Below are 6,399 nucleotides of genomic sequence, written 5' to 3'. Positions count from 1 at the left end.
ATCTAAAAAGGGACAAGACCTAGCCACGTGTCATATAAAGACAAGGCCAAGATGGTACCTCCATAATTAGATTTAGATCCATAATTAACGTCTCAACTTAGGATTGATCTGCGTTTAAAATTAAGAGAATCTTAGGGGTAAAACCTAGCCACGTGTCATTATAGACATGGCCAAGATGGTAGAACCTGTCTAAAAGATTCCAAAATCTTGTTAACATTTGTAGATATGTTAGCATTTTGGGCAAATTGTGATGCAGTATAAATCATATAGGCCATCTTTAAAATCGGGTTAATTTGAAATTCCCTGAAAATAAATAACCATCCCTTGGGGATGAAATGCCTACGGGTAATAAATTAATGTCCTCTGGGACTAAGAGACAGTCGAGGTCTGCAACTCACTGTCTAGAATAGGGTAATGAACTGTGATTCAGACCCTAATACCTTGATCCTGTAAGAATTCGGATTATAGATTAACACTGTCTTTGTGACTAAGTTATATGTTAATTCTTAATTGTAATAAAGGATTGTAATAAAGGTCCTGAATAAATACTTGATTAATAAATTAACCAGCAATGGCTATTTAAACCATGGTTAATAAAAATATAAAATGCTATATTAGCTTCTAAATAAAACCTTGCCTATTATCTCTTTATGTAGCAAGAAAAGCTACATGGCTAGGTCGGACGAGGTGAACAGTCGTCCGGTGGAAAATCACGAGAATGCAAGGATACAGTTAACTGGCGCAGAGCTGAAAGCGCTTGTTGATGATGCGGTTACAAAGGCTTTGGAGCGACAGTACAGTGAGTACAGTGGGACCCATAGTAGGACCCTGTCTACACTGCATAATAAGTCCAAGACTCACTCGGAGTCTCACGGCAAGCCACCCTCTGTCCAACCCAAGTCTAAGAAGGATGATGATAGACATTCTTCAAATGAAAACAGTGGTCATTCTTGTGTTTGATGATGCCCCACGTGCCAAAGGTTGCACGTATAAATATTTTGTGTCATGTAAACCCCGGGATTTTAATGGGGAGAAGGGAGCAGTAGACTGTATGACTTGGCTGGATGAGATGGACACTGTTGTAGACATCAGTGGTTTTGCTGAGAAAGATATTGTAAAGTTTGTATCCCAGTCATTCAAGGGAGAAGCCTTGGCCTGGTGGAGGTCATTAATTCAGGCTACTGGAAAGGTTCCGTTGTATAACATGTCATGGGATCAGTTTGTTGCTCTCATCAAGGAGAACTACTGTCCCCAACACGAGGTGGAGAAGATAGAATCTGATTTTCTGTTGTTGGTCATGAAAAACCTGGATTGCCAGGCTTATCTCACGAGTTTTAATACTCTGTCAAGGCTAGTTCCTTACCTAGTGACACCTGAACCAAAGAGGATAGCCCGTTTCATTGGGGGTCTGGCCCTAGAAATCAAAGCGAGTGTCAAAGCCTCTTGGCCCACTACATTTTGATCGGTAGCTGACATATCTCTGTCCCTCACGCTGGACGCAGTTAGACAGAGGTCACTAAGAGCTGCTGATGCCGAGAAGAGGAAACGCGAAGATGATGGTTCGCGACGCTCAGACAAGAAGCGCAAAGGGAATAACGACCACAAGAAAGGGTCGGAATCTAAGAAGGGTGATCAACAATCGAGTGATAAACCCCGGTGCAAGGTTTGTAAGAAGCACCATTTTGGGAAATGCAGGTATGAGTCCAGATCTCAATCCCAGCCAAAGGCGTGTGGAATTTGCAAGTCCCCAGATCACAAGGCATTAGACTGCAAGAAACTCAAGGATGCCACATGCTTCAATTGTAATGAGAAGGGGCATCTTAGGCCCAACTGCCCGAAACTTGCAAAGAAGGCTGAGGAGGGAAAGAAGACCAATGCAAGGGTCTTTCGCATGGATGCGAAGGAAGCTGTTCAGGATGACAATGTCATAACAGGTACTTTTCTCATAAATGATGTCTACGCAAGAGTATTATTTGATTCTGGGGCGGATAGATCTTTTGTAGATAATAAGTTCTGTGAATTATTGAAATTACCTGTTAAAACCCGTATGAAATATGAAGTGGAACTAGCTGATGGAACAATAGAAACAGTTTCGACTGTATTAGATGGATGTGTCCTATCCATTAGGAACCACTCTTTTCCTTTATCCTTGTTACCCTTTAAGCTAGCAGGCTTTGATATAGTAATAGGTATGGATTGGTTATCGCATAACCAAGCCCAGATAATGTGCAACAAGAAGCAGGTAGTGATCAAGACTCCATCTGGTGAGCCACTCACCATTCAGGGAGACACTCAACATGGATTGCCTGAGCAAGTGGCTATGCTCAAGGCATCCAGATGTCTGAAAAAGGGGTGTGTCATTTATATGGCACAAGTAACTATTGACGAGAAGAAGCCCAGGATCGAAGACATACCAGTCATTTCTGAATATCCCGAGGTCTTTCCGGAAGAACTACCTGGTTTGCCACCAGATAGGCAAGTGGAATTTAGGATTAACATCATCCCCGGAGCTGCACCAGTGGCCAGAGCACCATATAGATTAGCACCAACGGAGATGAAGGAATTAAGGACGCAGCTAGATGAATTGCTAGCTAAAGGTTTTATTAGACCTAGTTCATCTCCATGGGGAGCACCAATTCTGTTCGTCAAGAAGAAAGATGGCTCGATGCGTTTATGCATCGACTACCGTGAGCTTAATAAGGTTACTATCAAAAACAGATATCATTTGCCCAGGATCGACGATCTGTTTGACCAGTTGCAAGGAGCAAGTTATTTTTCTAAGATAGATCTCAGGTCAGGCTATCATCAATTGAAGGTCAAGGATGAAGATGTACACAAGACCGCGTTTAGGACTCGTTATGGTCATTACGAGTTCCTAGTGATGCCTTTTAGGCTCACTAACGCACCTGCCGCATTCATGGATCTCATGAATCGCGTATGCAAGCCTTATCTGGATAAATTTGTCATCGTCTTCATCGATGACATCCACATCTACTCAAAGAGCCAGGCTGACCACGAGAAGCATCTTCGATGCATTCTTAAGCTGCTTCATCAAGGGAAGCTCTATGCCAAGTTTTCAAAGTGTGAATTTTGGCTTCGAGAAGTCCAGTTCCTTGGACATGTTGTGAGTGAACGTGGAATTCAAGTGGATCCCGCAAAGATAGAAGCTATTATGAACTGGCAAGAGCCAAAGACGCCTACAGATGTTCGTAGTTTCCTAGGTTTGGCAGGATATTATAGGCGATTTATTGAAAACTTTTCAAGGATTGCTGCACCCTTAACTTCGTTAACACGTAAGAATATTAAGTTTGATTGGGGACCAAAGCAGCAAGAATCTTTTGATATCTTGAAGCAGAAGTTGAGTAATGCTCCAGTGCTGACTCTACCTGAAGGTATTTGTCACACCCCGATTTCCACGTGTTTCACCGGTGGGCCCGGTGGGGGATTACCGTGACGATGTTGGCAACAATATAGTCAAACCACACAATTATATAATGCACAGCGGAAGCTTAAAGATAAATATATATTTCAACCTCTAGTTGTAATATCAAATGTATTACAGAAGTCGAATATCCACAGCGGATCAAAGTAATAAAATATTGTCCATTCAGATATAGCATCGAGTTCGCGAGACTATTTATGATGCTTAGGAAGCTAAGACCAGCCCATTTCGTTTAGTACCTGCATTTAATCTTTTTGGGGAAAATACGTCAGTTTACACTGGTAAATACGTTCAACTGACACATTTGAAAATGTTTATTAAAATTGATTTGAATGCACAAGGCACAAACTCTTTTATAACTTGGGAAAATCATAATAATCTTGTGAACGTTTTACATGTTCTTTTATGCGTTCAGTAGCCCGGGTCGTGCCAGGTTAAAGATTAATTGACACACCACATTGCGTAAAACCGTAGTATAAAAACCAACGGCTACGTCTTTTAATTTAATGTCGACAATATATACCGGGTGTACGCCTACACCGGGATGTCGATGGTCGTGGCCATTTCGTAAAATGATGCCAAGGATATCCGGGACAACGGTCAATAACCCCCCAAAGGCTTGTAAGAAACAAAACGGTTTAAATGAGCCGATCATATTATTTAAATTAACCACCTCAGCGATGGAAGAATATAATGCTCAATCAAGCGGTATTAACATACCGTAACCCAAGCCCGTATAGGGGAAATAAGTTAAAGTATTTACCTTTGCAAGTATATTTCCTTAGTTAGAGTAAATCACCGATAGCTTTTACTGGGGCTCCTAATCTGGAACGAAGGTTTTAATTAACCTCTTAGAATCCTAACGGGTCTTATATTGGCCGTGGCCTAGACCGGTTGGTTCCGATATGTGAATATGGTTTAATCGCGCGAAAAGGCGAAAACCGAGAATGGAGTGTAATTTTGACCCAACAAGTTCAGAGACTTGTTTTATATGGGTTTATGGTTCACACTCTGGATTTTGGGGTTCAAATAATATAATTTGACCCATATCGGCTAATTCATGAAAACTAGTTTCATAAGCCGAACCGTGCGCTCAATAGGCGAAACGGTTAACCATGAGAGTCTTACGTTTATTTCCTAAGTCAATACGCCTTAAATGGGTTGTGGTATCAGTAGGATACCTCCCGTGATGCCCGTAACGAGTTTTGGTTAATATTTCGCCCCGTAGGGGTTTTTCGGTCATTTTAAAGACTTTTAAAGAGCTCTTCGAGTTCTACAGGAAATCCGAGTTTCCCGAACAGTTTATAAAGTCTAAAATACTTTATTTATTACTTAAAATCAGTAGCAACTGGAATCGGGTCAAAAGACCTTGTAGAACTCATGTTTTGGCCGAAAAGGGCATATTCGGTAATTACCGAACCGTAGCCATAACCGCAGGTTATGAGCAAGGTAAAAATTATTAAAAATCTTTAAAATTCCCAAAATATTAATTTATAACAGTGGGTAAAAGTTTTGGTGACGAAATCTTGGCTTAGATGGGCGTTATGCTAATTGCGCCGTTTATTACAAAAGTTTATTTAATTTGCGCTAATTAGCATAACTCTCATTCTAGACCTCGGATTGACGTGAAACTTTACGGACATGCTTATAATTTAATTAGCAAGGTTCTGGTCCGTTCACGTGTCCGAAATACTCGTTTTAATTTCAAAAGGCCGTTACGGTCAACTTTTTAGGCGATTAACGGAATGCGTAAAAGACTCGGATAACTCATGAACTGATCACAGAGGTTAATACCAACATGTGACCTGGTCCTAAGAGAGTCCTAAGGCATATCTATACCTCACTAAAACGGGTCAGAACTGGAGTCAAAGCAAAAGTCAAACTTTTGCGACATTCGGCTCCGAACCGGGTCAATATAGCAAATGATCGATTCAAACGAGCGCAAACAAGTTTATATACTTATTATCATGTTTTATGATTATCAAAACAGGTTCCATAGCATATACATTACAGATTATGTACAAAATGGCAAAACAACTTTCTGTTGACTTTTTAAGTGCGCGTTTGACTCGATATTTGACATAGTTAGAGTGGTGATCAGAGGGAACCCTTTTAGAGGTTTATTACCCACATTAATACCAACTCAAAACTACTTTTGATCCGACAATTCACTGGACCATTTGTGAGTTATCGTTAAAACAACCGTTAGTTACGACGGTTGAGTTTATAAGCTAAAACTATGGAAATGTAAGACCAAAATGGTTATGAACGACTTACAGAAGTTGTATCTTGCTTAGAGAGCAGAAGAGAATGCTAGGGAGCTCTTGGAATGATCAGATGAGTGAGTTTGTGTTGTGGTGAAAGTTGTGTGCATAATGTGGCTATTTATAGTGAAGCCAAGCATCTAGGATCATCACAACACCTACAACAGGCCAGGGATGATGGGCATGTGTCCCCTGGAGCTATGGGTCAAGTGTAGGGTGCCCATGCCTCATTTATTGAGGTTTGATCGTTCATAATGCTCAAAAGGCAAGAAAACACAAAGTTTCTGCATCTGGGCGTCCCACGCGGCCCGCATGGAGAATCCATGCTACTTTTACGCGGGCCGCCTGAGATTCATAAATCAGGCGAGTAAAAGAGGAGGCTCGCGGCCCGCCTCAACTTAAGCCAAAACCTCACGCGGGCCGCGAGAGGTTAAAATTTCAGGATTTTTGAATCTTTTGTAATGATGACAAAATCTGTTAATTAATAACGAAATCTTTCGTAATGATTTACCTGACCTTTCGGGTTTGAAGGGGTAACTTTGCGGTTTGTCCCTCGGTTAATTACAACTAAGGACCTCGTGTTATTTACCCGCGTTGTTAAGTCCCCGGTTAGTTTATTAATTATTCAGAAAGCCTTAATCTTTCATTATTGACGCTTTTAACCCTTCTCCTACGAATTCGATCGTAACTTAT

This window comes from Helianthus annuus, chromosome 14, assembly GCF_002127325.2.
Source record: "Helianthus annuus cultivar XRQ/B chromosome 14, HanXRQr2.0-SUNRISE, whole genome shotgun sequence".
NCBI classification, from domain to species: domain Eukaryota; kingdom Viridiplantae; phylum Streptophyta; class Magnoliopsida; order Asterales; family Asteraceae; genus Helianthus; species Helianthus annuus.
The sequence above is the reverse complement of the archived record's forward strand: the minus strand, read 5'-3'. Positions refer to the sequence as shown.